The sequence below is a fragment of the Tamandua tetradactyla genome, chromosome 1, assembly GCF_023851605.1.
Source record: "Tamandua tetradactyla isolate mTamTet1 chromosome 1, mTamTet1.pri, whole genome shotgun sequence".
In the NCBI taxonomy this organism is placed as follows: domain Eukaryota; kingdom Metazoa; phylum Chordata; class Mammalia; order Pilosa; family Myrmecophagidae; genus Tamandua; species Tamandua tetradactyla.
In genome coordinates, this window is record NC_135327.1 from 111,306,008 (window position 1) to 111,327,162 (window position 21,155).

The following is a 21,155-nucleotide window of genomic DNA, read 5'->3' on the forward strand; positions in this document are numbered from 1 at the left end:
TTTGAAAGAAACACCATCTTGTGCCTACCAATAATAATAATAATAACAATGACATTTAATTTGTATTATAGTTCCAACATGTGCTGGATACTTTCCTAAATATGTAATATAATTCATCCCACTTAATCCTCATAAATTCCTGTGGAGGCAGAGACTATTACCCTCAATTATCAGCAGAAAAAAAAACTCGGACCGAGAGAAGTTAGCTGTCTGTTCCTGTTCACAGACTCTGAAGAGGTGGATCAAGGATCCGCACTGTGGACTCTAGCGGTCGGGACCGGTGCCCATCGGCTCCCGTGTTACCCGGCCTCTCCCACTGTAAGGTCCACAAAGCGAGAGGACTTCCGGGAAGATGGTGGAGTAGGGCAGGTGGTCACCCTGCTGTGCAGAGCAAGATCGGGGAGGGGGTAAAACAACTGCAGTCCTGGTGAGTAACTGGGCAGGCTCCTTAATGTTTCACAGGTAGGAGAGGTGGACAGGGCGGGATGGGAGAGCAGGGTGGATCTGATGGGCCATGACCCGATGGGTGGGTGCAGTGACCAACTGCCCACCCGGGCCAGGACAGCCCCTGCTGCTCACAGCAGCTTCCCAGCCAGGAGGGGCCGCCAGGGAGGAGGTGCCTCAGGAGCGCCAGCTGCTGGGAGGAAGCTGTAAAAGCAGTCTGCCAAGCTCCCTGTCCGCTTAGGTTTTTTAAAATAGATGTTTCTGGTATTTTTATTTTATTTTTGTTTCATTTATATATTAAAATATTTATATCTTTACTTTTTAAAATTTTCTCTCTCTTCTGTGGGGACCAGTTTGAGTTTATTCCCAATACATTTTGGAGCGTGTCCTTCTGATATCTGAGCCTACTATTACTGAGGGTTTTTTTTTTTTTTTTTTAAATTTTTTCTTTTATTCTTTTTTTGGGGATTGGGATGGATGAGCCAGGAGTCAAGCTCCGTCTGCAGTGTAACGGGCAGGCATTCTGTCACAGAATTACTTGTGCTCCCCCGCCTAGCTTTTAATAGACCCTGAAAGAGAGCTGTGCCCCCTACATGAGATCTGGTTTGATGGGGAATAACTGAAACCAAGTGCAAAAGGGGACCCTAAACCCAAAACAAAGTAAATTTGAAACTAGATGAGTGAAGGAAACCAACTTGCAAAATAACCTTATTATGAAAATCAAATACCCCAAACACAAAAGAAAATCACAAAGCTCATGAAGATCAAGGCAGAAAGGCTCAGCCAAATGGCCAAATCAAAAAATGCTGCAGGGGACACAGAATATGGAATATGGAACAACTACTCAGATATTTGTGAAAAAATGAAGGATATCAGGAAGACACTAGAAGAGCATAAGGAAGATTTTGAAAGATTAAATAGAAAAACAGCAGATTTCACAGAGATGAAAGATTAGTAGACAAAATTAGAAATATACTACAGACATACAATAGCAGAATTGAAGAAGTAAAAGGAAGAATAAGTGAGCTAGAAGGCAGATCAATTGAACTCAAGCATACAGAAGAACAGATGGCAAGAAAGATAGAAAAAAAATGGAACTGAATCTCAGGAAAATGATGGACAACATGAAGCATGCAAATATAAGAATCATTGGTGTCCCCAAAGGAGAAGAGAAGAGGAAAGGGTTAGGAAGGTTAGTTATAAATGTAACCAGGGAAAATATCCCAACCATTATAATAGACATAAATATGCAAATCAGAAGCCTAAAAAAAAAAAATAGAATAAATCCAAATAGGCCTACTCCGAGACACATACTAATCAGATTGTCAAATGTTGAAGAGAAGCTGAAAGTCCTGAAAGCAGCATGAGAAAAGCAATGTAGTACATGCAAGGGAAAACATGTAACACTGAGTTTGGACTATTCAATAAGCACCATGGAGGCAAGAAAGCAGTGGTATGATATAATTAAGATCCTGAACAATTCCAGCCAAGAATTCTTTATCCAGCCAAGGTGTCCTTCAACATTGAAGGAGAGATTGAAATTTTCAAAGACAAAGACTTAGAGAACTTGTCAATAAGAGACCTGCCCTACAAGAAATACTAAGGGGAATCCTGTCAGCTAAAAAAATAAAAAGACAGAAAAGGGAAATATAGAGGAGGGCACAGAACTGAAAAGTACCGTAAGGGTGATATAAAGGATAAAAGGAGAGAAAGGAAAAAGAATATATAGATCTGACAAATTAAAACTAAAGGATAAGATGGTAGATTCAAGAACTGCTTATACAGTAATTACATGAATGTTAATGGACTAAACTCATAAATTAAAAGACAGATTGAAAGAATGGATTAAAAATATAATCCATTTATATGCTGTTTACAAGAGATACATCTTAGACCCAAGGACACAAATAGATTGAAAGTGAAAGGATGGAAATAGAAGTTCAATGCAAGCTGTAACCAAAAGAAAGCAGCAGTAGCTATACTAATACACATTAAATGCAAAGATGCTATAAAAGACAAAGAAGGACACTATATGTTAATAAAGGGGACAATTCACCACGAGGAAATGACAATCACAAATATTTGCACTCCCTGTTAAGGAGCTCCAAAGTATGGCAAGCATTGGCAAAACTGAAAAGAGTTATAGACATTTCAACAATAATAGTGGGAGACTTCAATATACCACTCTCCAGTATAGATTGCTCAAGCAGACAGAGGATCAACAAGGAAATAGAGAACCTAAACAATGTGATAAATGGATTAGACCTAATAGACACATAAAGATTATTACACTCCTAAAACCAGGATATACGTTCCTCTCTAGTGCACATGGAACATTCTCCAAGATAGATCTTATGCTGGGACACAAAATAAGCCTTCATAACTTTAATAAGATTGAAATTATCCAAAGCACTTACTCTGACAACAATGGAATGTAGCTGAAATTAATAATCACCAAAGGAAACGGAGCTCTCAAAAATGTTTGGAGATTAAACAATACAGTCTTAAATAATCAGTGGATCAGAGAATAAATTGCTAGAGAAGTCAGTAAATATCTAGAAATGAATGAGAATGAGAATACAAAGCATCAGAACTTATGGGAGGTGGCAAACACAGTGCTGAGAGGGAAATGTATTACCCTAAATGCCTATATTAAAAAAAAAAAAACTACAAAGCTCTTACAGCAGTCATATATATTCAAGAGTTGTAAGTTATTTCTAAATTTTGAGATACTGAGCTATTTGTGTATAACCTGATCATTCCTTGAAACTTCAGGTATTTATATGATCACTGAGAATCACAGTTAGAGCACTGAAGCTATGAAAGTCAACATCACCCCGTAGGGCAACTGTTTAAAAAGTTGAAAAAAGTGATCAGACATCAAGTAGAGATATGAATGAAACTGATTTGGATAGGACTAAGGTAAATCAGAATACAGAGTAAAGGATAACATGGTCCATATTTTAAAACTTAAACTTCTGTATGAGAGTAAAGGAAGGAATGTTTATTTGATGCAAAATTTGTATTTTGGGCAGCATATTTCCTAATCTAACTTGTATGGTCAGTTTATTTGAACACCGTAAGTACACAGAATCTTGAGAAGGGCATGAGAATTTGTTGGTTTGTACAGGTTAGTGTGATGCCCCAATATATCCCGCCCCATCTGAGGAATTCCTGATACTCTTACAAGCAGCAGATACAACTAATTCAATAGACTGAGTTCTTAATCTTGGGGTTCAACCCTATGAAGCTTAGTCCTGCAAAGGAGAAGCTAAACCTACTTATAATTATGCCTGAGTCACCCCTAGAGAACCTCTTTTGTTGCTCAGTTGTAGCCTCTCTCTTTAAGGCAATTCTGTAGTTGAATTCATTGCCTTCTCTCCTACATGGGGCATGACTTCCAGGGGTTTAAATCTCCCTGGCAATATGGGATAGAACTACCAGAATGAACTGGGACCCAGCATCGTGGTATCAAGAAAGCCTTTTTGACCAAAAAGGGGAAGAGAGAAATGAGACAAAGTTTCAGTGGCTGAGAGATTTCAAGCAGAGTTGAGAGATTATCCTGGAGGTTATTCTGATGTATTATATAGATATCCCTTTTTAGTTTATGGTGTATTGGAGAGGCTAGATGGAGTTACCTGAAACTGTTGGATTCTTTTCCAGTAATCTTGATTCTTGAAGATGTCTGTATAACTATGTATCTTTTACAATGTGACCATGTGATTTTGAAAACCTTGTGTCTGATGCTCCTTTTATCTAGAGTATAAATATATGAGTAAAAAAAAAATAGGGAAAAATAAATAAATAACAGGGGAGAATAATGAGTAAAAATGAGTAGATTGAAACACTAGTGGCCAATGAGAGGAAGTGGTAAGGGGTTTGGAATGTATGAGTTTTTTTCTTTTATTTAAATTTCTTTTTCTGGAGTGATGCAAATGTTCTAAAAATGATCATGGTGATGAATGCACAACTATTTGATGATATTGTGAGCCATTGATTGTAAATTATGAATGGACTGTATGTGTGTGAAGATTTCTCAATAAAATAGTAAAAAAAAAAAAAACAATTACAAGCAAAAATCACGGACTTAACTGCTCACCTCAAGGAATTAGAGAAAGACTAGCAAACTAACCCCAAAGCAAAAGTAGAAAAATAATAAAGATTAAAGCAGACATAAATGAATCAGAGGACAAAAATATTATAAAAAGAAAGATTAAAGCAGAAATAAACTAATCAGAGGACAAAAATATTATAAAAAGAATCAACAAAACAAAAATTGGTTCTTGGATAAAATCAATAATATTGATGGACCCCTACCTAGACTGACAAAGAAAAAAGAATGAGGATGCAAATAAAACCAGAAATGAAAGGGGAGGGGTCATTACCCTGGATCCTGAAGAAATTTTAAAAATCATGAGAGAATACTATGAACAACTATATGCACAACTTAAATGAAATGGACAAATTCCTGGAGAAATGCAAACTACCTATACTGACTCAAGAAGAAATAGAAGATCTCAACAAACAAGAGATTTAATCATTCATCAAAAATCTTCCTACAAAGATAAAGCCCAGGGCCAGACAGCTTTGCGGGGAATTTTATCAAATATGCCAAAAAATTAAAACCCATCTTGCTCAAACTCTTCCAAACAACTGAGGAAAAAGGAACACTACCTAACTCTTTTTATGATGCTAATATCACTCTAACAAAACCAGGTAAAGATGCAATGAGAAAGGAAAACTATAGACTAATCTCCCTAATGAATATAGATGCAAAAATTCTCAACAAAATATTAGCAAATCCAATGACACATTGAATTAATTATACACCAAGACCAACTGGGGTTCATTACATGAATGCAAGTATGGTTCAACACAAGAAAATCAGTCCACGTAATACAGCACATTAACAAACTGAAAGGGAAAAATCACATGATCTTATTGATTGATGCTGAAAAGGCATTTTACAAAATTTAATATCCTTTCTTGATAAAAACACTTATAAAAGGTAAGAATAGAAAGAAACTTCCTCAAAAACATACACAGCATATATGAAAAACCCATAGCCAGAATCATACTTAATGGTGAGAGATTAAAAACATTCCTCTTGTGATCAGGGATGAGACAAGGATGCCCACTGTCACTACTCTTATTCAACGTTGCAATAGGTGTCCTAGCTGGAGCAATTGCATAGGAGAAGGAAGTGAATGACATCTAAAAAAGAAAGGAAGAAGGAAAACTTTCATTCTTTGCAGATGACATAATCCTATGCTTAGAAAACCCTGAGAAATCTATGAAAAGCTACTTGACCTAATGCACAATTTCAGCAAAGTAGTGGGATACAAGACCAATGTACAAAAATCAGTAATGTTTCTATTCACAAGTATTAACCTAACTGAGGAGACAATTAAGGAAAAAAATTCCATTCAAAACAGCACCAAAAAGAACCATGTATCTAGGAATAAGCTTAACCAGGGATGTAAGAGACACAGAAAACTAAAAAACATTAGTAAAAGAAATCAAAGAACATCTAAGTAGGTGGAAAGACTTTCTGTGTTCATGGATAAGAAAGTTGAATGTCATTAAGATGTCAATTCTACCAAAATTGTTCTACAGATTCAATGCAATACCAATCAAAATCCCAAGAACCTACTTTGGAGACTTGGAAAAGCTAGTTATCAAATTTATTTGGAACAGAAAGAGACCCTGAATAGCTTAAGATAGCCTAAAAAAGAAGAGTGAAGTGGGAGGACTAACACTTCCTAACTTTAAAGCTTATTGTAAAGCCACAGTGGTCAAAACACCATGGTACTGACACAGAGATAGAAATATTGACCAATAGAATTGAACCAAGAATGCCAAGACAAAGCACCAAAGCTTTGGACAACTGATCTTTGACAAGGCCCCCAAATCCACTGAATTGAGACAGAATAGTCTTTTCAACAAATGGGCATGGAAGAACTGCACACCAATAGTCAAAAGAGTGAAAAAAGGACCCCTATTTTACACCTAATATAAAAATGAATTCAAAATGAATTAAAGAGCCAATACCATAAAAATTCTAGATGAAAATACAGGGAAACATTTTCAAGATCTAGTAACAGGAGTTAGTTTCTTAAACCTTACACTTAAAGCACAAACAGCAAAGGAAAAAATAGATAAATGGAAACTCCTTAAGATTAAGAGCTTCTGTGCCTCCAAGGATTTTGTCAAAAAGCAGAAGAGGCAGCAAACTCAATGGAAGAAAATATTTGGAAACCATATATCAGATAAAGGCCTGATAGCCTGTGTGCATAAAGAAATTATACAACTCAACAATAAAAAAACAAGCAACCCAATTATAAAATGGGCAGAGGATATGAATAGAGGCTTTTCTGAAGAACAAATACAGATGGCTAAAAAGCACATCAAGAGATGCGCATTTTCACTGGCTATAAGGGAAATGCAAATCAACATTACAATGAAATTTCACCCCACACCTATAAGAACGGCTGCTCTTAAACAAACAGGAAAACTACAAATGTTGGAAAGGATGTGGAGAAATTGGAACACTTACTCATTGTTGGTGGGAATATATGATGGTGCATCCACTGTGGAAAACAGTTTGACAATTCCACAGAAAACTAAATATCAAGTTGTCCTGTGACCCTGAATACCAATTCTTGGTATATACCCACAAGAGATGAAAGCAGTAACATGAACAGACACTGGCACACCAATGTTAACAATGGCACTATTCACAATTGCTAAAGCATGGAAATAATCCAAGTGCCCATCAACAGATGAATTGGTATACAAAATTTAGCATATACATATGATGGAGTACTATTCAGCAGTAAAACAAAATGAGGTCCTGAAGCATATAACAGCATGGATAAACCTTGAGGACATAATGCTGCAAAAGGAAAGTTACTTTATAATTTCACTTTAGGACTCTGGTAGAGGTAATCTCAGAGGTTACACTGTAGCTGACACACTGAGCTATAAGTGTAGAATATAGCAGACCTAGAAGTGCACAGAAGCTAGAGGTACGGGAAAGGCTACAACAAGGTTGAATCTAAATTCAAGGGAACAGATAGAAGTGATGGCAACTAATTAGTGGGGTTATAAGTAACAGTGCCACATTGAAGGTGAATGTTATTGAAAGGAGTTGTAGTGTGTATGTATCCCACTGATTAAATCTACAGTTATAAGCTCTCACATGAACTATTTCAAAGGTTTGATATTGGACAAAGAGCTAATATTAGAGGGGTTTGGGGGGGGACTAAAATTGCATGCTATGGCCAATAGTCAACAGACAACAACAGTACCACAGCAGTATCAGAGGTAACTAATTGTGGGGAGACACAGGTAATAAGTGGTAGTTTTGATTTGATATTTGGTGAGACTGTATCTATCAGTTCTTTGTCTCTGTATTAGCTAGGGTTCCCTAGAGAAACAGAATCAACTGGGGATATCTGTAGACATAAAATTTATGAAAGTCTGTGGAATGTAGAGTCCAAGGTCTGTAGGGCAGGCCATAAACTGGCAACTCTGATGAAGGTCCTCAACGAACTTTCAGGAGAGGCTGGCTGGACAACCGTGGGGATGGAAGAGCCCAAAATCCAAAGGACAGGCTGTGAAGCTGGCAGTTCTGATGAAGGGTCTGGATGAACTCCACAGGAGAGGCTTGCCAGCTGAAGCAGGAAGAGTGACAGTCTCTTCTGAATCCTACTTCAAAGCCTTCCAGTAATTAGATTAAGTGTCATTCATTGCAGGAGACATTCCCCTTAGCTGATTACAAATGCAATCAGCTGTGGCTGCTGCCAATGTGATCATGATTTAAGTCCATGAAGCATTCTCATAGCAACAGACATGCCAATGCTTGCCTGACCAGATGACCGGGCACCACCTCCTGGCCAAGTTGACACATGAACCTGACCATGACAGTCTCTATGGACCAAAGAAAATTTTCTACCATTAATGCTGATTGTACATACAAGTGAGGATACTGTAAGATCTGATTTATTTATTTTGGACATTATTCATGATGCCCAATAAAAGGAGAGAGATGAAGGATTTTATGACAAGAAGCAGAATGGAGAACTGTGATACATTTATATGATGGAATATGGTGTACCTGAAAAAAGGAAGAACATCAAGAGGCACACAACAAATTGAATAAACCTTGGGGACAATGTGTTGTACAAAATAAGCTAGAAATGAAAGAACAAATTTCTCAAGGTCTCTTTCAGAAAATACTTTTAAGAAAATTGGAGCCTAGATTTTAAGCCCTAATGCAGCCACACTTAGTTTGAAGTTGTTAGTGTATTTCTAGGTTCTGACACACTGAGCTATAAGTGTATCAGGTAGTATTTCCCTGGAAATTTGAGTAACTCTGTGATACCTAAGGCCAAGAAATGGAGTGTTTCAGCCCTGAAAGTTTGCATAGCTACATATAATAACAGTTAAAGTAACAGATGAAGATATGAGGCCTCAATTAAAGATAAGAGCAAAGGCAATCTGGCTGGGACTAAGTTAAATCGGAGTACAGGGTAAAAGATGTGCATTTACTGTATGAGTCCAAAGGTAGAGAGGTTTATTATGTCCGAAACCTAAATTTTCTGTAACACACAATCTAAAGTAATTTGTCTGCATAGCTCATTTAAACAACCCAAACTCTTGGAATCCAGAATGGGAATGAGGTCTTGTGGTTCAGTAGAGCTAAATGTAATACCTGAATACATCACACACTGTGGTGAGCTGATCATTAAAAAGCATTGGAAGAGTCCCTTGAGGGTCTGAATAAAAAAGGAAAATGGAACCATTAAACTCTCCCATCTGGAAGCCCAGGCACACTCTTAACCATTGGGTACTCCCAAGAAAATAGGCCAAACCCTGGATTTTGAGGCTTTCCCTTAGGAAACTTAATTCTGTAATGGAGAATCTATAACGAGGCCAAAGAGTTGCTTCCAGGAAACCTTTTTTGTTGCTCAGATATGGCCTATTTCTCTTTAAACCCAGATCTGCAAGGAAAATCATTACCCTCCCCCTACATGGGACATGACATCCAGCAGGTGAGAGTCTCCCTGGCAACATGGGAAGTTACTTCCAGGGATGAGCGTGACCCAGGAACTGAGGGATTGACAATGCCTTCCTAGCCAAAAGGAGGAAGAGAAATGTAACAAAATAAGGTATCAGTGTATAAGAGAGTTCAAAGAGAATCAAGATGCTATCCTGGAGGCTACTCTTACACAAGCTTCAGTTAGATATTGCTAATTACAGGGTTTGTCAAATCCCAACCAAAACCATTTCTCTTAACCCTAAAGAATATCCAGGGCTCTATCTGAGATTCTACAAAAGTGTCATGCACTAAGATTACTTTCCAGAATCCTGCAACCTCCAGATGTTTCCTAGGCCAGATAAGTCTTGAAATTCAGAGGGCTAGCCTCTCCAAGGACATCAACTAGCTCCATCCCCCTACCCTATATTATTGACACCCCTTTCCAACATGAATATGTTAGAATGGTCACGGCCCAAATACCTTTAAATATTGAGAGAAGAATCAAAGGAGCGGAAGAGGTTATAACACAACCTAAAAATGAGTATGAGTTCTGAATCATTATATTGACATTTCTTTTAGTTTCCAGGTCTTGGGGCAGCTAGAGGGAAAAACCTGAAATTGTGGAATTGTAACTCATACCAGACTCTGAAATTTCTTCTAAAACTACTTGTTAAAATGTACATCAAAATTTATTGCTTTCTTGTGCATATGTTATATTTCACAAAAAAAGTTCTAAAAAATGTTTTTAAAAAGATACAAAATTTAAAAATCCACCAAGCCAAGCCCTTTTGAGTGTCCAAAATTTATTGATTTTCATTTTTTCATGTTCATATTTCCTTCCCTTAGTTAACATTAGGTGTTTAACATCTTTTTGCAGAATACTTACATATTAACCTTGATTTTTCCCATGTCTCATTCTCATGCCCAAGAATGTACAAATAGCTAAAATGAATTAAAAGAGTAAAACATCGTTGTAAATTTCAGAATAAATTTATACCAAAAGTCTGTATTTAATTGAAGAGAGCTTATTTTAGGAAATAACAGTCTGAATAAGAGGACACTTGAGTTTTCTTGCTTGATCTACTAATGCTGATTTCAGTTGAGGACAGAAGAGATGTAGTAATTTCAGTACATGTCCATTAGAAATAAAAATTATTGATGAAATAGGTTTGAAGTGAGTATCTCCATTTGAAATTGTATGAAAGTCACTGTTTGCCTTATGAAAAACATCATCATCTTCATGGATAAGTTTGCTCAGTCTAGGAATAGCAATCTCTCTCTCTCTTACAGTAAAACTGACAATGTATTTCAATTAATAAATGAAGTCAACATTTTTACATATCTATAAAACCTATTTGCTAAATATTAAGCTGCAAAATACTTCCCTTTATTCATTACTCTCCTTCAGGGTGACCCTCAAAAATAAAGTGCATAGCTGGTTTTCTCGCAGCCATTCCACCTGTCCTCACCCTCCTGCACCATTCTTCTCCAAGGCTATAAAACGACTCATAAAGGAACAAAACAAGCTACAAATATAAAGTCCGAAGTATTTGAAATACCTGGAGAACAGATGTGACAAAGTGCCCAGGATAATATAAAACAGCACAACTTTTAACTCCATCATCACACCTGCTCTGCATTGTATAAGGATGCTTTCAGGTAAACTGTGAAGACTGGTTAGAAATGACTACATGTTGAAAATCATAGATAATTGCTGGAAAAAACCCACAATAAATTGAAAGCCCTAATGTTAAAAATGTTCTTTGCACAAAGTGTTGTTGAGGTGACCTAGGGCAGAACAGATTTACACAGCCCAGTTTTTCTCTACTCTAAAAAATGCAGTGTACCCCAAAAATCTACAATTTTGTTTACAGATCAAGAGAAACTTACAGACAGACGTAATGCAGTAGAATGGGAATGGAAGCATCTCAATAAAAGTTTATGCTTCCAGAGACATCAATATTATTCTAAACTGATTTTTGAAATGTTTTTTATTATAAAATATAACATATATGCAGAAAAGTAATAAATTTCAAAGTACAGTTTAACAAGTAGTAATAAGGCAAATTTCAAAGTATAATTTGGGTTACAGCTCCATAATTTCAGGTATTTTCTTTCTGGCTATTATAATGCACTAGAAACTAAAAAGAAAGATCTATGTAATGATTCAGTAGTCATAATCTTTTCTTAAACCCTAACTTCTCTGTTACATGCCCTCCCTCTCATCTGATCATTCTCTCCATCTTCAGGGATATTTGGGCTATGAACATTCCAATTTCATGTTGAAAAGGCGTGTTGACATTATGGGGTAGAGAAATGCAGCTGGTTGATGTTCTGGCAGCGACTGGTGCCTCTAAATTCCATGGCTTATCTGGCACAGGAACAATCTGTAGATTTTAAGTTGCTGAAAAATAAACTTAATAAGTAAAACTTGTATAAAGTCTTAGATAGAGCCCTGGGTTTTCTTTAGCATTTTCAGGAATCCTATTGGTGGGGGGTTGGCATATTGTGGCAATCTGTAATATCTGCCTGAAAGTTGCCTAAGAGTAACCTCTGGAATGATCTCTCACTCCGTTTGAAATCTCTTAGCCACTGAAACCTTGTTTTATTGCACATCATTTCCCCCTTTCGGTCAAGCAGGCATTCTCAGTCCCACAATGCCAGGACTAGGCTGATCCCTGGGAATCATGTCCCACATTTCCAGGGAGATTTATACCCTTGGGAGTCATGTCCCACCTGGGGAATGGGGGTGGATGGGTATATTTGAAGAGTTTGACTTAGAGAGAGCCCACATCTGAGCAAGTTCTCCGGTGGTGATTCTTAGGCATGTTTGTAAGTAGGCTTAGCTTATCCCTGCAGAAAGAAGTTTCTTAAGAGTGAGCCTCAAGATCAAGGACTTGGCTTATTGAATTGGGAGTTCCTAGTGCTTGAGAAAATTTCAGAAATTTCCTAGGTGGGGAATTTTAATAATTCCATATTTTTTCTCCAGTCACTCAAGGAACTTTGCAAATCTTTCTTTTATTATCTGTCCAAAATACTCTGGATTGTAACATAGTATTACTTCAAGCTATACAGAATCATTGGCTCTCATTTCTATTCTAGGGTCCATGTATTTAGATTGTTTAAATAAACTGGCCAGACAGGTTAAGTTAGATAAGGTGCTACAGAAACTTTAAATTTTGGACCAAATAAACATCGCTTCTTTTGATATCACTCAGAAGTTAACATTTAAAATACAGACAAAATCATCCTTTACCCTATATTCTGATTTACCTTAGACCCAACCACATCAGCTTCATTCACATTTCTAATTGAAGTCTGTTCTCTTTTTCAGTTTCTTTAACAATTGCAGGATGGGGTAATGCTGACTTTCAGAACTGCAGAACTCTGAGTCTTAAGTGCCACACAGTTACCTATAGATCAAGGGAACTACCAAGTTATGCACAGAGAATACAGCATCTCAGAATCTAAATGGATTTTTTTACTCAATATTCCTTAGGACAAATTTTAGTATTTTTGTTCTAAAGCAGATGAATGAAAATGGTGTCAACATATCTCTGTCCAACAATTTACAATGACAAATGTAAAAATTCACTGAAGTGTATTTTCTGTATATATATGATTTTATTACAAATAGAGTGTGAATCGAGTCAACTACAATTTGAAAAGACATCTTGAGTGAATTAAAAACTAATGGCTTCTATTCCTGAGGTCATAAACTCCTCAAAATCTGGCCTTTAAATGCAGCTGCTCCCTTTAAAATCACAACTGAATTGACACAAGTGCCAAAGATGCTCATGATTGGTCTAACATATACCCCATATATATTCAAGCTGCAGACCATTTTCTGTTACAGGAATATCCCTAATCTACATCTTTCATTTACTCCTGGTTCTCCCGTAATGACTCCCATACTACTTCTACAAAAAACACTTTCTAAAAGACTGCAGATTTCCATATATAATGGTGATGTAACCATAACCATTTTAACTCCTGTCTCCTCCTATGACCTTGAAATGCCCTCTTTTCTTGACTTCAGGACACTATTCTGCTGTTTGTTTTTTTTTAACTGCCTGTTGACTGCTCCTTCTTAGACTCTTTCATGCAATTCTTCATCCCCACCCACCCACCCATTTACCCTTCATGGGTTAGTATTTCACAAAACTGTTTTGAGTCTCTTTATCTTGTTGATCCATATATTTTCTTTTAGAAAATCTCATTCTCATCCATGGCTTCAGCTAATGTGCGTATGTTATTAATGTCATAGTTTATTTCTTTATTTTGCCTCACATCACATATTCAACTTACCTCCAGACGTTTCCACTTGGGTATCCTCAGCACATCCCTAAACAAAATTTCTGCTTTATTCTCTTTCTTAATTAATCCCCTGTGCATTTATACAGGCAAGAAAACTAAGAATCATTACTACCAATCTTATTTAGAATATTTTTATAAAATCTTGTTAAATCAACCTCCTATACAGCTTTTAAATCTCTTCACAGCTCCACAATTCCAGCAACATTACTAAATTCAGAACTTCACAACATTTAATGGATTATTTCAATGGTCATCTCATTGGTTACCCTACCTCTAATCTTCTTTTAAATCTACTTCCATCTTAAACCAGAGTAATGTAATATGTACATATCACACTGTTATACAGATACTAGTACTAATATATATATATATATGTAGTCATTCTCTGTTTAAATCCCTTCAGTATCTCCTTATCAATATTCCATCTGCAGGAAACAAAGGGAAAGAAGTGTATATGAATCACCTGATGAACTATTTAAAATTGGACATCTCTGTGATTGTCAGGTTCATGTGTCAACTTGGCCAGGCAGTGGTACCCAGATGTCCAGCCAAGAAACCACTGACCTAACCATTACTGTGAGGATGATTCATAGACTTAAATAATCAGTCAGCTGATTGCATCTATGACTGATTTCATCTATAATCAACTAAGGAAAGTGTGTTCTGCAATGACAAACATTTAATGCCATCAGTTCAAGACTTTGAAAGGAGAAGTGATGACTTTAGCAGTCAGAAGAAAGTATTTTCATGTCTACTTTAGCCAGCCAGCCTTTCTTGGAGAGCTCATTGAAAACCTTTATGGGAGTTGCCAACTTGCAGCCTGCCTTATGGAATTTGGACTTGTGCATCCCCACAGTTGTATGAGACACCTTTATAAAATCTCATATTTACAGCTATCTCCTGTTGGTTGCTTCCCTAGAGAACCCTGACTAACACAATCACCTTCTAGGACTCTGATGTGCAACCTCCTCACTTAAGAATCGTTCTTAAAGACAGCCACTGTTTCTAAGGGGAGAGTTTCAAATGTTTAGCTGAGTTGGAGCACACATGCACAAAATAAAATAAAATAATGAAATAAAATAAAATAATAAAATAAAATAAAATAAATATAAAATAAAATAAAATAAAATTTTAAAAAAATGGAGGAGAATCCCTGAGTTAATGGATAGAATATGTACTTTTCATCATGGCATATGAGAGCCTCTGAATTTCTGTTATTCCACATCTTTAAGGATATCTTTCCCTGTTGAATTGAGGCATCTCTAGCTAAAGGAAGTTCTCCTTGGTTTCCTATCCCCACCTAGACCAGGATGAACTAGATAATTCTTTTTTGTTCACACATAGCACCTGTATTAGTTAGGGTTCTCTAGAGAAACAGAATCAACAGGGAACACTTGCAAATATAAAATTTATGAAAGTGTCTCACGTGACCGTAGGAACGCAGAGTCCAAAATCCACAGGGGAGGCTGCGAAGCTGATGACTCCAATGGATGGCCTGGACGAACTCCACAGGAGAGGCTCACCAGTCAAAGCAGGAATGCAACCTGTCTCCTCTGAGTCCTCCTTAAAAGGCTTCCCATGATTGGATTTAGCATCACTAATTGCAGAAGACACTCCCCTTTGGCTGATTACAAATGGAATCAGCTGTGGATGTAGCTGACGTGATCATGACCTAATCCTATGAAATGTCCTCATTGCAACAGACAGGCCAGTGCTTGCCCAATCAGATGAACAGGTACCACAACTTGGCCAAGTTGACACCTGTCCCTAACCATGACAGTCCACCCCTTGTCAACTTGGCACATATATATATATATATCACCTTAGACCATACTTAATTTCCAAATGAAAACAAATAAGCACACATTTTTTCTTTTACCTGACAATACTCAACTGTCCTGCATATAACTGGAAACACATTAAATCTCTCCAGAATAGCGTGCAAATCCTTGGGCAACATTCATTCTTAAACTTGATACCTTACAACTTAAATAGTATAACACAAACAAAACAGCATTACAGTCCTCATTTCTGTAACTGATCATGTGGTCGAAGTTCATATTTATCACTACCTTCTTCCACTACCCATTCCATGTTCCCTTTCCCCTCAGCAAGCACTTCAGCTGGCCGTGGTTCTTTGCCTGGTGGGGTGACCCAAACCTTCATTCCTGAAGTCTCAGAGCCATTAGTGGTCCTGCCTGGATTGTGTTGTTGCAGTTTTCCATTGATTTTAATCACAGGGCATGGTAGTACTAATAGACGCCCCAGGGGATCTCCTATATTCCAAGAAAACTCTTCTTTACCTCCATTATGTAGTTGCAGTCCTACTTCCTTCTGATAGTCAGGGTCAATTACCCCAGACAATAATGTAATCCCCTTCTTGATGTGTTGATCCAGAGGCATAAGTAGCCCAAAGTGGCCAGGTGGTAATCTTAACTTCCAGTTCAGTGGTATCACTGTTGTTTCTCCTGGAAAAAGCACACCCCGTTTTGGAACTAAAACCTGTAGACCAGCAGAACTCAGGGTAGCAGGGACAGGAAGCAAAAATTTTCCTAGTGGATCACTAGGAGTAATAGTAAGTGGCACCACACCCATTTCCACCCCTTGCTTCCTGGACCCATGGATCCTGGCTATGGGAGAAACAGCACCATACAGTGGACGCTGATTCAGAGCATACACAGCTTCCTGGAGAACATTACCCCAGCCTTTCAAGTTTTTGCCACCTAGTTGGCACTGTAATTGAGTTTTCAAAAGGCCATTCCACCGTTCTATCAATCCAGCAGCTTCTGGATGATGGGGAACATGGTAAGACCAGAGAATTCCATGAGCATGTGCCCATTCCCGCACTTCATTTGCTGTGCAGTGTGTTCCTTGATCCGAAGCAATGCTATGTGGAATACCATGACGATGGATAAGGCATTCTGTAAGCCCACGGATAGTAGTTTTTGCAGAAGCATTGCGTGCAGGGAAAGCAAACCCATATCCAGAGTATGTGTCTATTCCAGTTAGAACAAATCGCTGCCCCTTCCATGAAGGGAGTGGTCCAATGTAATCAACCTGCCACCATGTAGCTGGCTGGTCACCTCGGGGAATGGTGCCATATCGGGGGCTGAGTGTGGGTCTCTGCTGCTGGCAGATTGGGCACTCAGCAGTGGCTGTAGCCAGGTCAGCCTTGGTGAGTGGAAGTCCATGTTGCTGAGCCCATGCATAACCTCCATCCCTACCACCATGACCACTTTGTTCATGAGCCCATTGGGCAATGACAGGAGTTGCTGGGGAAGGAGGCTGACTGGTATCCATAGAACGGGTCATCTTATCCACTTGATTATTAAAATCTTCCTCTGCTGAAGTCACCCTCTGGTGTGCATTCACATGGGACACAAATATCTTCATGTTTTTAGCCCACTCAGAAAGGTCTATCCACATACTTCTTCCCCAGACCTCTTTGTCACCAATTTTCCAATTATGGTCTTTCCAAGTCCCTGACCATCCAGCCAAACCATTAGCAACAGCCCATGAGTCAGTATACAAACGCACCTCTGGCCAGTTTTCCTTCCAAGCAAAATGAACAACCAGGTGCACTGCTCGAAGTTCTGCCCACTGGGAGGATTTCCCCTCACCACTGTCCTTCAAGGACACCCCAGAAAGGGGTTGTAATGCTGCAGCTGTCCACTTTCGGGTGGTACCTGCATATCGTGCTGAACCGTCTGTAGACCAGGCCCGAGTTTTCTCTTCCTCAGTCAATTCACTGTAAGGAACTCCCCAAGAGGCCATAGCTCTGGTCTGGGAAAGAGAAGGTAATGTGGCAGCAGGAATGGAAACCATGGGCATTTGTGCCACTTCTTCATGTAACTTACTTGTGCCTTCAGGACCTGCTCTGGCTCTATCTCGTATATACCATTTCCACTTTACAATAGAGTGCTGCTGTGCATGCCCAACTTTATGGCTTGGTGGGTCAGACAACACCCAACTCATGATAGGCAACTCAGGTCTCATGGTAACTTGGTGGCCCATGGTTAAGCGTTCAGTCTCTACTAAGGCCCAGTAGCAGGCCAAAAGCTGTTTCTCAAAAGGATAGTAGTTATCTGCAGCAGATGGTAAGGCTTTGCTCCAAAATCCTAAGGGTCTGCGTTGTGATTCTCCTATAGGGGCCTGCCAAAGGCTCCAGACAGCATCTCTTTTTGCCACTGACACTTCCAGCACCATTGGATCTGCTGGATCATATGGCCCAAGTGGCAGAGTAGCTTGCACAGCAGCCTGGACCTGTCGCAGAGCCTCCTCTTGTTCAGGTCCCCACTCAAAATTAGCAGCTTTCCTGGTCACTCGATAAATGGGCCGGAGTAGCACACCCAAATGAGGAATGTGTTGTCGCCAAAATCCAAAAAGACCAACTAGGCGTTGTGCCTCTTTTTTGGATGTGGGAGGGGCCAGATGCAGCAATTTATCCTTCACCTTAGAAGGGATATCTCGACATGCCCCACACCACTGGACACCTAAAAATTTTACTGAGGTGGAAGGCCCCTGTATTTTTGTTGGATTTATCTCCCATCCTCTGACACACAAATGCCTTACCAGTGAATCTAGAGTAGTTGCTACTTCTTGCTCACTAGGTCCAATCAACATGATATCATCAATATAATGGACCAGTGTGATGTCTTGTGGGAGGGAGAAACGATCAAGTTCTCTGCGAACAAGACTATGACATAGGGCTGGAGAGTTGATATACCCCTGAGGTAGGACAGTGAAAGTATATTGCTGACCTTGCCAGCTGAAAGCAAACTGTTTTTGGTGGTCCTTACTAATAGCTATTGAGAAAAAAGCATTTGCCAGATCAATAGCTGCATACCAGGTACCAGGGGATGTATTGATTTGCTCAAGCAATGATACTACATCTGGAACAGCAGCTGCAATTGGAGTTACCACCTGGTTGAGTTTACGATAATCCACTGTCATTCTCCAAGACCCATCTGTTTTCTGCACAGGCCAAATAGGAGAGTTGAACGGGGATATGGTGGGAATCACCACCCCTGCATCTTTCAAGTCCTTAAGAGTGGCAGTAATCTCTGCAATCCCTCCAGGAATACGGTATTGCTTTTGATTTACTATTTTGCTTGGTAGGGGCAGTTCTAGTGGCTTCCACTTGACCTTTCCCACCATAATAGCTCTCACTGCACAAGTTAGAGAACCAACGTGGGGATTCTGCCAGTTGCTCAGTATGTCTATGCCAATTATACATTCCGGAACTGGGGAAATAACTACAGGATGGGTCCGGGGGCCCACTGGACCCACTGTGAGACGGACCTGAGCTAAAACTCCATTGATCACCTGGCCTCCATAAGCCCCCACTCTGACTGGTGGTCCAGAGTGACGTTTTGGGTCCCCTGGAATTAATGTCACTTCTGAACCAGTATCTAATAATCCCCGAAATATCTGATCATTTCCTTTTCCCCAATGCACAGTTACCCTGGTAAAAGGCCGTCGGTCTCCTTGGGGAAGACTTAGAGGAAGGCTAACAGTATAAATTTGTGGCAGTGTAACAGGTTTCTCCCCCATAGGGACCTGGCCTCCCCTTCATTCAAGGGGCTCAGGGTCTGTAAACTGTTTCAAGTCTGGAAATTGGTTAAGGGGCCGTGACTCTGTGTTTTTGTAATTCAGGTTAGACTTCTGTTCCCTTGACCTAGAACTCTTTTGTTTATACAGCTCCAACAAGAATTTAGTCGACTGCCCTTCTATTGTATTTCTAGGCACCCCATGATTTACTAGCCAATGCCACAAATCTCTGCGTGTCATATAATTTTGATGCCTCCTTTGAGTTTGTTGTCTATTATAATACCCACGTCTACCCTGTCTTTGGTGATTAAGTGCTGCCACCTGGCTTCTGCCAACTCGGGATCCTGTCATCCCCATTGTGTTTAAGGATTCCAGCTCAGTGACAGCAGTTCCTACAGTAATATCTGACCTACAGAGAAGTGCAACCACAGAGCTCTTTAGGGATGATGGTGCTAGTCTCACAAATTTATTTCTCACTGTTCTGGTAAAAGGTGCATCCTCTGGACATTCTTGGGGTGTAAGAGCAGGCTTTGCATGATAAATCCACTCTAACATCCCAATCTCTCTAAGCCTCTGGATCCCCTCATCTACATTATACCAGGGCAGTTCTGGCATTTCAACCTCAGGTAATGTTGGCCACCTTTTGATCCATGTTTCAACCAACCACCCAAACAAGCTGTTAACACCTTTCCTAACTGCTCTAGCTATAACATTGAATGCAGAATCTCTGCTTAGTGGGCCCATATCAATAAATTCAGCCTGATCCAGCCTTATATTCCTCCCACCATTATCCCACACTCTTAAAATCCATTGCCACACATATTCCCCTGATTTCTGTCTATATAAATTGGAAAACTCACACAGTTCTTTTGGAGTATAACGTACCTCCTCATGTGTGATACTTTGTACCTCACCTTTAGGGGCCTGTTGGGACTTTAGTCTAGTTATAGGTCTAGAAGAAATGAGGGGTGGTGGGGGTGGGTCATGAAAAGAATTAGAAATATCTTCCAAGCCATTTGCTTCAGGGATTTCATTTGCAGTTTCATCTGGTGAAACAGGATTAATAACTCTAGGGCTAATCCCTTCAGGAGGAGGTTGGGTGGCCAATTCCTCAAGGCAGGCTGGAGGTGGGGCGGCTATGTCCTCAGGGCAGACTATTACAGGGTTATCTAAAGAAGGCTCAGCATGGTCTAGGGTTTCAACCTCACCCCCAACATCATTATCAATCCATATGTCACCATCCCATTTTTCAGGGTCCCACTCCTTTCCAATCAATGCCCTCACTTTAACAGCAGACACCATGCAAGACTGAGATTTCAGTTTACGTTGTAAAGTTGCTACTCTAACAATAAGATTCTGAGTCTGATTTTCAGAGATCTCAAGTCTACGGCTACAGGAAATAAAATTTTCCTTCAGGATACTCATAGAAACCTCTAAATCTTTCAGACGGCACTTAAGCTTCTTGTTTGAAGCCTTAAGCCCATCCCTTTCATCCTTTAATGTAGACAGTGTATCTAACAACAACCAACCAACATCTCTATAACTCTTATTTCTACAAAACTCTGTAAAGGTGTCAAAAACATTATCCCCCAGAGTCTGGCTTCGTACAAGCGAAGCATTAGGAGAATCGAATGATGATATTTTGACTATCTCCTTTGCCAACTCAGCCCATGGATTGGGAGTGTCATTCTGATTACGGGAATCAGAGTCCTTAGTGTCTCTGAGCCCAGTCAGAGTAGAAAACCATTCATAAAAACCCATTTTTAAGATTCTGTTCCTTAAGAACCACTCCTGGTACCAA

General features: G+C 39.2%; 1 long non-coding RNA gene across 2 annotated transcripts in view; it reads left to right on the forward strand.

Annotated features, from left to right (window-relative positions):
* Nucleotides 1–294: 294 nt before the first annotated feature.
* LOC143686002 (uncharacterized) overlaps nt 295–21,155 on the forward strand; it is a 57,249-nt gene continuing 36,388 nt past the window's right edge. For both annotated transcript variants that reach the window (XR_013176842.1, XR_013176854.1), the window contains exon 1: nt 295–427. This is a non-coding gene — a long non-coding RNA (uncharacterized LOC143686002). The remainder of the gene's footprint in view (nt 428–21,155) is intronic.